The following is an 8,406-nucleotide window of genomic DNA, read 5'->3' as shown; positions in this document are numbered from 1 at the left end:
GGCAAAGATCAAGGAGCTGAGCAGGCACGAATCTCGCAGCTCAGCTGGCAAAAATCAAGGAGCTGAGCAGACTGCCATTAAGTGGCTAAGCAGACTCTAAACACGTGACTCAGCAGGCTTGACACCCGTGACTGAGCACACACGAATCTTGCAGCCCAGCAGACAATACTCCTGGAGCTGAGCAGGCAGGAATCACGCAGCTCAGCAGACAGTAATCAAGGAGCTGAGCAGGCACGAATCACGCAGCTCAGCAGGCAATAATCCTGGAGCTGAGCAAGCAGGAATCACGCAGCTCAGCAGGCAATAATCAAGAAGCAGAGCAGGCAGGAATCAGGCAGCTCAGCAGCCAATAATCAAGAAGCTAGCAGTCAGGAATCACGCAGCTCAGCAGGCAATAATCATGGAGCTGAGCTGGCAGGAATCACGCAACTCAGCAGGCAATACTCACGGACCTGAGCAGGCAGGAATCACGCAACTTAGCAGGCAATAATAATTGGAGCTGAAGACTGTAATGAACTGGATAAGCAGACTCTAATCACGTGATTCAGCCGGCTCCTCTCTGGGGACTGAGCAGGCACTTATTATGCAGCTCAGCAAGCAAAAATCATGGAGCTGAGCAAGCAGGAATCACGCAGCTCAGCAGGCAATAATCATGGAGCTGAGCAGACTGTAATGAAGTGGCTAAGCAGACTCTAATCACGTCACTCAGCCGACTCCTAACCCGGTCTTGAGCAGGCACTAATCATGCAGCTGAGCAGGGACTAATCACACAGCTGATCAGGCACGAGTCACGCAGCTGAGCAGGGATTAAGCATGCAGCTGAGCAAGCGCTAATCCCTTGATTCAGCAGACCCTGATCACGTGACTGAGCAGGCCCTGATCACGTGGCTGAGCATGCACTGATCACGTGACTGAGCATGCACTGATCACGTGACTGAGAGGCACTAATCACGTGACTGAGAGGCACTGATCACGTGACTGAGCATGCACTGATCACGTGACTGAGAGGCACTGATCACGTGACAGAGAGGCGCTGATCACGTGACCGAGAGGCGCTGATCACGTGGCTATCATGCACTGATCACATGCTTCAGGAGGCAATAATCAAAGAGCTGAGCAGGCACTAATCACTTGGCTAAGAGGGCACAAATCACGGAGAGGAGCAGGAAATCGTCAAGGACCTGAGCAAACTGTAATGAAGTGGTTAAGCAGACTCTAAACACGTGACGCAGCAGGCTCTACATCCGTGACTGAGCAGACACAATTTGGGCAGCTCAGCAGACACCAATGGTGCAGCTCAGCAGACACAAATGGTGCAGCTCTGCAGACACCAATCATGCAGCTCAGCAGGCAATACTCATGGAGCTGAGCAGGCAGGAATCACACAGCTCAGCAGGCAAAGATCAAGGAGCTGAGCAGGCACGAATCTCGCAGCTCAGCTGGCAAAAATCAAGGAGCTGAGCAGACTGCCATTAAGTGGCTAAGCAGACTCTAAACACGTGACTCAGCAGGCTTGACACCCGTGACTGAGCACACACGAATCTTGCAGCCCAGCAGACAATACTCCTGGAGCTGAGCAGGCAGGAATCACGCAGCTCAGCAGACAGTAATCAAGGAGCTGAGCAGGGACGATTCACGCAGCTCAGCAGGCAATAATCAAGAAGCAGAGCAGGCAGGAGTCAGGCAGCTCAGCAGCCAATAATCAAGAAGCTAGCAGTCAGGAATCGCGCAGCTCAGCAGGCAATAATCATGGAGCTGAGCTGGCAGGAATCACGCAACTCAGCAGGCAATACTCACGGACCTGAGCAGGCAGGAATCACGCAACTTAGCAGGCAATAATAATTGGAGCTGAAGGCTGTAATGAACTGGGTAAGCAGACTCTAATCACGTGATTCAGCCGGCTCCTCTCTGGGGACTGAGCAGGCACTTATTATGCAGCTCAGCAAGCAAAAATCATGGAGCTGAGCAAGCAGGAATCACGCAGCTCAGCAGGCAATAATCATGGAGCTGAGCAAACAGGAATCACGCAGCTCAGCATGCAATAATCAAGAAGCTGAGCAGGCAGGAATCACGCAGCTCAGCAGGCAATAAATATGGAGCTGAGCAAGCAGGAATCACGCAGCTCAGCAGGCAATAATCAAGAAGCTGAGCACGCAGGAATCACGCAGCTTAGCAGGCAATAATCATGGAGCTGAGCAGACTGTAATGAATTGGCTAAGCAGACTCTAATCACGTCACTCAGCCGGCTCCTATCCCGGTCTTGAGCAGGCACTAATCACGCAGCTGAGCAGGGACTAATCACACAGCTGATCAGGCACGAGTCACGCAGCTGAGCAGGGATTAAGCATGCAGCTGAGCAAGCGCTAATCCCTTGATTCAGCAGACACTGATCACGTGACTGAGCAGGCCCTGATCACGGGGCTGAGCATGCACTGATCACGTGACTGAGCATGCCCTGATCACGTGATTGAGAGGCACTGATCACGTGACTGAGAGGCACTGATCACGTGACTGGGCATGCACTGATCACGTGACTGTGAGGCACTGATCACGTGACTGAGAGGCGCTGATCACGTGACTGAGGGGCGCTGATCACGTGACCGAGAGGCGCTGATCACGTGGCTATCATGCACTGATCACGTGCTTCAGGAGGCAATAATCAAAGAGCTGAGCAGGCACTAATCACTTGGCTAAGAGGGCACTATTCACGGAGAGGAGCAGGAAATCGCAAAGGAGCTGAGCAAACTGTAATGAAGTGGTTAAGCAGACTGTAAACACGTGACGCAGCAGGCTCTACACCCGTGACTGAGCAGACACAATTTGGGCAGCTCAGCAGACACCAATGGTGCAGCTCAGCAGACACAAATGGTGCAGCTCAGCAGACACCAATCATGCAGCTCAGCAGGCAATACTCATGGAGCTGAGCAGGCAGGAATCACACAGCTCAGCAGGCAAAGATCAAGGAGCTGAGCAGGCACGAATCTCGCAGCTCAGCTGGCAAAAATCAAGGAGCTGAGCAGACTGCCATTAAGTGGCTAAGCAGACTCTAAACACGTGACTCAGCAGGCTTGACACCCGTGACTGAGCACACACGAATCTTGCAGCCCAGCAGACAATACTCCTGGAGCTGAGCAGGCAGGAATCACGCAGCTCAGCAGACAGTAATCAAGGAGCTGAGCAGGCACGAATCACGCAGCTCAGCAGGCAATAATCCTGGAGCTGAGCAAGCAGGAATCACGCAGCTCAGCAGGCAATAATCAAGAAGCAGTGCAGGCAGGAATCAGGCAGCTCAGCAGGCAATAATCAAGAAGCTAGCAGTCAGGAATCGCGCAGCTCAGCAGGCAATAATCATGGAGCTGAGCTGGCAGGAATCACGCAACTCAGCAGGCAATACTCACGGACCTGAGCAGGCAGGAATCACGCAACTTAGCAGGCAATAATAATTGGAGCTGAAGGCTGTAATGAACTGGATAAGCAGACTCTAATCACGTGATTCAGCCGGCTCCTCTCTGGGGACTGAGCAGGCACGTATTATGCAGCTCAGCAAGCAAAAATCATGGAGCTGAGCAAGCAGGAATCACGCAGCTCAGCAGGCAATAATCATGGAGCTGAGCAAACAGGAATCACGCAGCTCAGCATGCAATAATCAAGAAGCTGAGCAGGCAGGAATCACGCAGCTCAGCAGGCAATAAATATGGAGCTGAGCAAGCAAGAATCACGCAGCTCAGCAGGCAATAATCAAGAAGCTGAGCAGGCAGGAATCACGCAGCTTAGCAGGCAATAATCATGGAGCTGAGCAGACTGTAATGAAGTGGCTAAGCAGACTCTAATCACGTCACTCAGCCGACTCCTAACCCGGTCTTGAGCAGGCACTAATCACGCAGCTGAGCAGGGACTAATCACACAGCTGATCAGGCACGAGTCACGCAGCTGAGCAGGGATTAAGCATGCAGCTGAGCAAGCGCTAATCCCTTGATTCAGCAGACCCTGATCACGTGACTGAGCAGGCCCTGATCACGTGGCTGAGCATGCACTGATCACGTGACTGAGAGGCGCTGATTACGTGACGGAGAGGCGCTGATCACGTGGCTATCATGCACTGATCACGTGCTTCAGGAGGCAATAATCAAAGAGCTGAGCAGGCACTAATCACTTGGCTAAGAGGGCACTAATCACGGAGAGGAGCAGGAAATCGTCAAGGAGCTGAGCAAACTGTAATGAAGTGGTTAAGCAGACTCTAAACACGTGACGCAGCAGGCTCTACACCCGTGACTGAGCAGACACAATTTGGGCAGCTCAGCAGACACCAATGGTGCAGCTCAGCAGACACAAATGGTGCAGCTCAGCAGACAACAATCATGCAGCTCAGCAGGCAATACTCATGGAGCTGAGCAGGCAGGAATCACACAGCTCAGCAGGCAAAGATCAAGGAGCTGAGCAGGCACGAATCTCGCAGCTCAGCTGGCAAAAATCAAGGAGCTGAGCAGACTGCCATTAAGTGGCTAAGCAGACTCTAAACACGTGACTCAGCAGGCTTGACACCCGTGACTGAGCACACACGAATCTTGCAGCCCAGCAGACAATACTCCTGGAGCTGAGCAGGCAGGAATCACGCAGCTCAGCAGACAGAAATCAAGGAGCTGAGCAGGCACGAATCACGCAGCTCAGCAGGCAATAATCAAAAGCAGAGCAGGCAGGAGTCAGGCAGCTCAGCAGCCAATAATCAAGAAGCTAGCAGTGAGGAATCGCGCAGCTCAGCAGGCAATAATCATGGAGCTGAGCTGGCAGGAATCGGGCAACTCAGCAGGCAATACTCACGGACCTGAGCAGGCAGGAATCACGCAGCTCAGCAGGCAATAAATATGGAGCTGATCAAGGAAGAATCACGCAGCTCAGCAGGCAAGAATCACGCAGCTTAGCAGGCAATTATCATGGAGCTGAGCAGACTCCAGGAGTATTGTCTGCTGGGCTGCAAGATTCGTGTGTGCTCAGTCACGGGTGTGAAGCCTGCTGAGTCACGTGTTTAGAGTCTGCTTAGCCACTTAATGGCAGTCTGCTCAGCTCCTTGATTTTTGCCAGCTGAGCTGCGAGATTCGTGCCTGCTCAGCTCCTTGATCTTTGCCTGCTGAGCTGTGTGATTCCTGCCTGCTCAGCTCCATGAGTATTGCCTGCTGAGCTGCATGATTGTTGTCTGCTGAGCTGCACCATTTGTGTCTGCTGAGCTGCACCATTGGTGCCGCTGAGCTGCCCAAATTGTGTCTGCTCAGTCACGGGTGTAGAGCCTGCTGCGTCACGTGTTTAGAGTCTGCTTAACCACTTCATTACAGTTTGCTCAGCTCCTTGACGATTTCCTGCTCCTCTCCGTGATTAGTGCCCTCTTAGCCAAGTGATTAGTGCCTGCTCAGCTCTTTGATTATTGCCTCCTGAAGCACGTGATCAGTGCATGATAGCCACGTGATCAGCGCCTCTCCGTCACGTAATCAGCGCCTCTCAGTCACGTGATCAGTGCCTCTCAGTCACGTGATCAGTGCATGCTCAGTCACGTGATCAGTGCATGCTCAGCCACGTGATCAGGGCCTGCTCAGCCACGTGATCAGGGCCTGCTCAGTCACGTGATCAGGGTCTGCTGAATCAAGGGATTAGCGCTTGCTCAGCTGCATTCTTAATCCCTGCTCCGCTGCGTGACTCGTGCCTGATCAGCTGTGTGATTAGTGCCTGCTCAAGACCGGGTTAGGAGCCGGCTGAGTGACGTGATTCGAGTCTGCTTAGCCACTTCATTACAGTCTGCTCAGCTCCATGATTATTGCCTGCTAAGCTGCGTGATACCTGCCTGCTCAGCTTCTTGATTATTGCCTGCTGAGCTGCGTGATTCCTGCTTGCTCAGCTCCATAATTATTGCCTGCTGAGCTGCGTGATTCCTGCCTGCTCAGCTTCTTGATTATTGCCTGCTGAGCTGCGTGATTCCTGTTTGCTCAGCTCCAGGATTATTGCCTGCTGAGCTGCGTGATTCGTGCCTGCTCAGCTCCTTGATTACTGTCTGCTGAGCTGCGTGATTCCTGCCTGCTCAGCTCCAGGAGTATTGTCTGCTGGGCTGCAAGATTCGTGTGTGCTCAGTCACGGGTGTCAAGCCTGCTGAGTCACGTGTTTAGAGTCTGCTTAGCCACTTAATGGCAGTCTGCTCAGCTCCTTGATTTTTGCCAGCTGAGCTGCGAGATTCGTGCCTGCTCAGCTCCTTGATCTTTGCCTGCTGAGCTGAGTGATTCCTGCCTGCTCAGCTCCATGAGTATTACCTGCTGAGCTGCATGATTGGTGTCTGCTGAGCTGCACCATTTGTGTCTGCTGAGCTGCACCATTGGTGTCTGCTGAGCTGCCCAAATTGTGTCTGCTCACTCACGGGTGTAGAGCCTGCTGCGTCACGTGTTTAGAGTCTGCTTAACCACTTCATTACAGTTTGCTCAGCTCCTTGACGATTTCCTGCTCCTCTCCGTGATTAGTGCCCTCTTAGCCATGTGATTAGTGCCTGCTCAGCTATTTGATTATTGCCTCCTGAAGCACGTGATCAGTGCATGATAGCCACGTGATCAGCGCCTCTCAGTCACGTGATCAGCGCCTCTCAGTCACGTGATCAGTGCATGCTCAGTCACGTGATCAGTGCCTCTCAGTCACGTGATCAGTGCCTCTCAGTCACGTGATCAGTGCATGCTCAGTCACGTGATCAGGGCCTGCTCAGCCACGTGATCAGGGCCTGCTCAGTCACGTGATCAGGGTCTGCTGAATCAAGGGATTAGCGCTTGCTCAGCTGCATGCTTAATCCCTGCTCAGCTGCGTGACTCGTGCCTGATCAGCTGCGTGATTAGTCCCTGCTCAGCTGCGTGATTAGTGCCTGCTCAAGACCGGGTTAGGAGCCGGCTGAGTGACGTGATTAGAGTCTGCTTAGCCACTTCATTACAGTCTGCTCAGCTCCATGATTATTGCCTGCTAAGCTGCGTGATTCCTGCCTGCTCAGCTTCTTGATTATTGCCTGCTGAGCTGCGTGATTCCTGCTTGCTCAGCTCCATATTTATTGCCTGCTGAGCTGCGTGATTCCTGCCTGCTCAGCTTCTTGATTATTGCCTGATGAGCTGCGTGATTCCTGTTTGCTCAGCTCCATGATTATTGCCTGCTGAGCTGCGTGATTCCTGCTTGCTCAGCTCCATGATTTTTGCTTGCTGAGCTGCATAATAAGTGCCTGCTCAGTCCCCCGAGAGGAGCCGGCTGAATCACGTGATTAGAGTCTGCTTATCCAGTTCATTACAGCCTTCAGCTCCAATTAATATTGCCTGCTAAGTTGCGTGATTCCTGCCTGCTCAGGTCCGTGAGTATTGCCTGCTGAGTTGCGTGATTCCTGCCTGCTCTGCTTCTTGATTATTGCCTGCTGAGCTGCGTGATTCCTGCTTGCTCAGCTCCAGGATTATTGCCTGCTGAGCTGCGTGATTCGTGCCTGCTCAGCTCCTTGATTACTCTCTGCTGAGCTGCGTGATTCCTGCCTGCTCAGCTCCAGGAGTATTGTCTGCTGGGCTGCAAGATTCGTGTCTGCTCAGTCACGGGTGTCAAGCCTGCTGAGTCACGTGTTTAGAGTCTGCTTAGCCACTTAATGGCAGTCTGCTCAGCTCCTTGATTTTTGCCAGCTGAGCTGCGTGATTCCTGCCTGCTCAGCTCCATGAGTATTGCCTGCTGAGCTGCATGATTGGTGTCTGCAGAGCTGCACCATTTGTGTCTGCTGAGCTGCACCATTGGTGTCTGCTGAGCTGCCCAAATTGTGTCTGCTCAGTCACGGGTGTAGAGCCTGCTGCGTCACGTGTTTAGAGTCTGCTTAACCACTTCATTACAGTTTGCTCAGCTCCTTGACGATTTCCTGCTCCTCTCCGTGATTAGTGCCCTCTTAGCCAAGTGATTAGTGCATGCTCAGCTCTTTGATTATTGCCTCCTGAAGCACGTGATCAGTGCATGATAGCCACGTGATCAGCGCCTCTCCGTCACGTGATCAGCGCCTCTCAGTCACGTGATCAGTGCCTCTCAGTCACGTGATCAGTGCATGCTCAGTCACGTGATCAGTGCCTGCTCAGTCACGTGATCAGTGCCTCTCAGTCACGTGATCAGTGCATGCTGAGTCACGTGATCAGTGCATGCTCAGCCAGGTGATCAGGGCCTGCTCAGTCACGTGATCAGGGTCTGCTGAATCAAGGGATTAGCGCTTGCTCAGCTGCATGCTTAATCCCTGCTCAGCTGCGTGACTCGTGCCTGATCAGCTGTGTGATTAGTCCCTGCTCAGCTGCGTGATTAGTGCCTCCTCAAGACCGGGTTAGGAGCCGGCTGAGTGACGTGATTAGAGTCTGCTTAGCCACTTCATTACAGTCTGCTCAGCTC

The sequence above is a fragment of the Bos javanicus genome, unplaced genomic scaffold (assembly GCF_032452875.1).
Source record: "Bos javanicus breed banteng unplaced genomic scaffold, ARS-OSU_banteng_1.0 tig00000070_1, whole genome shotgun sequence".
In the NCBI taxonomy this organism is placed as follows: domain Eukaryota; kingdom Metazoa; phylum Chordata; class Mammalia; order Artiodactyla; family Bovidae; genus Bos; species Bos javanicus.
The sequence above is the reverse complement of the archived record's forward strand: the minus strand, read 5'-3'. Positions refer to the sequence as shown.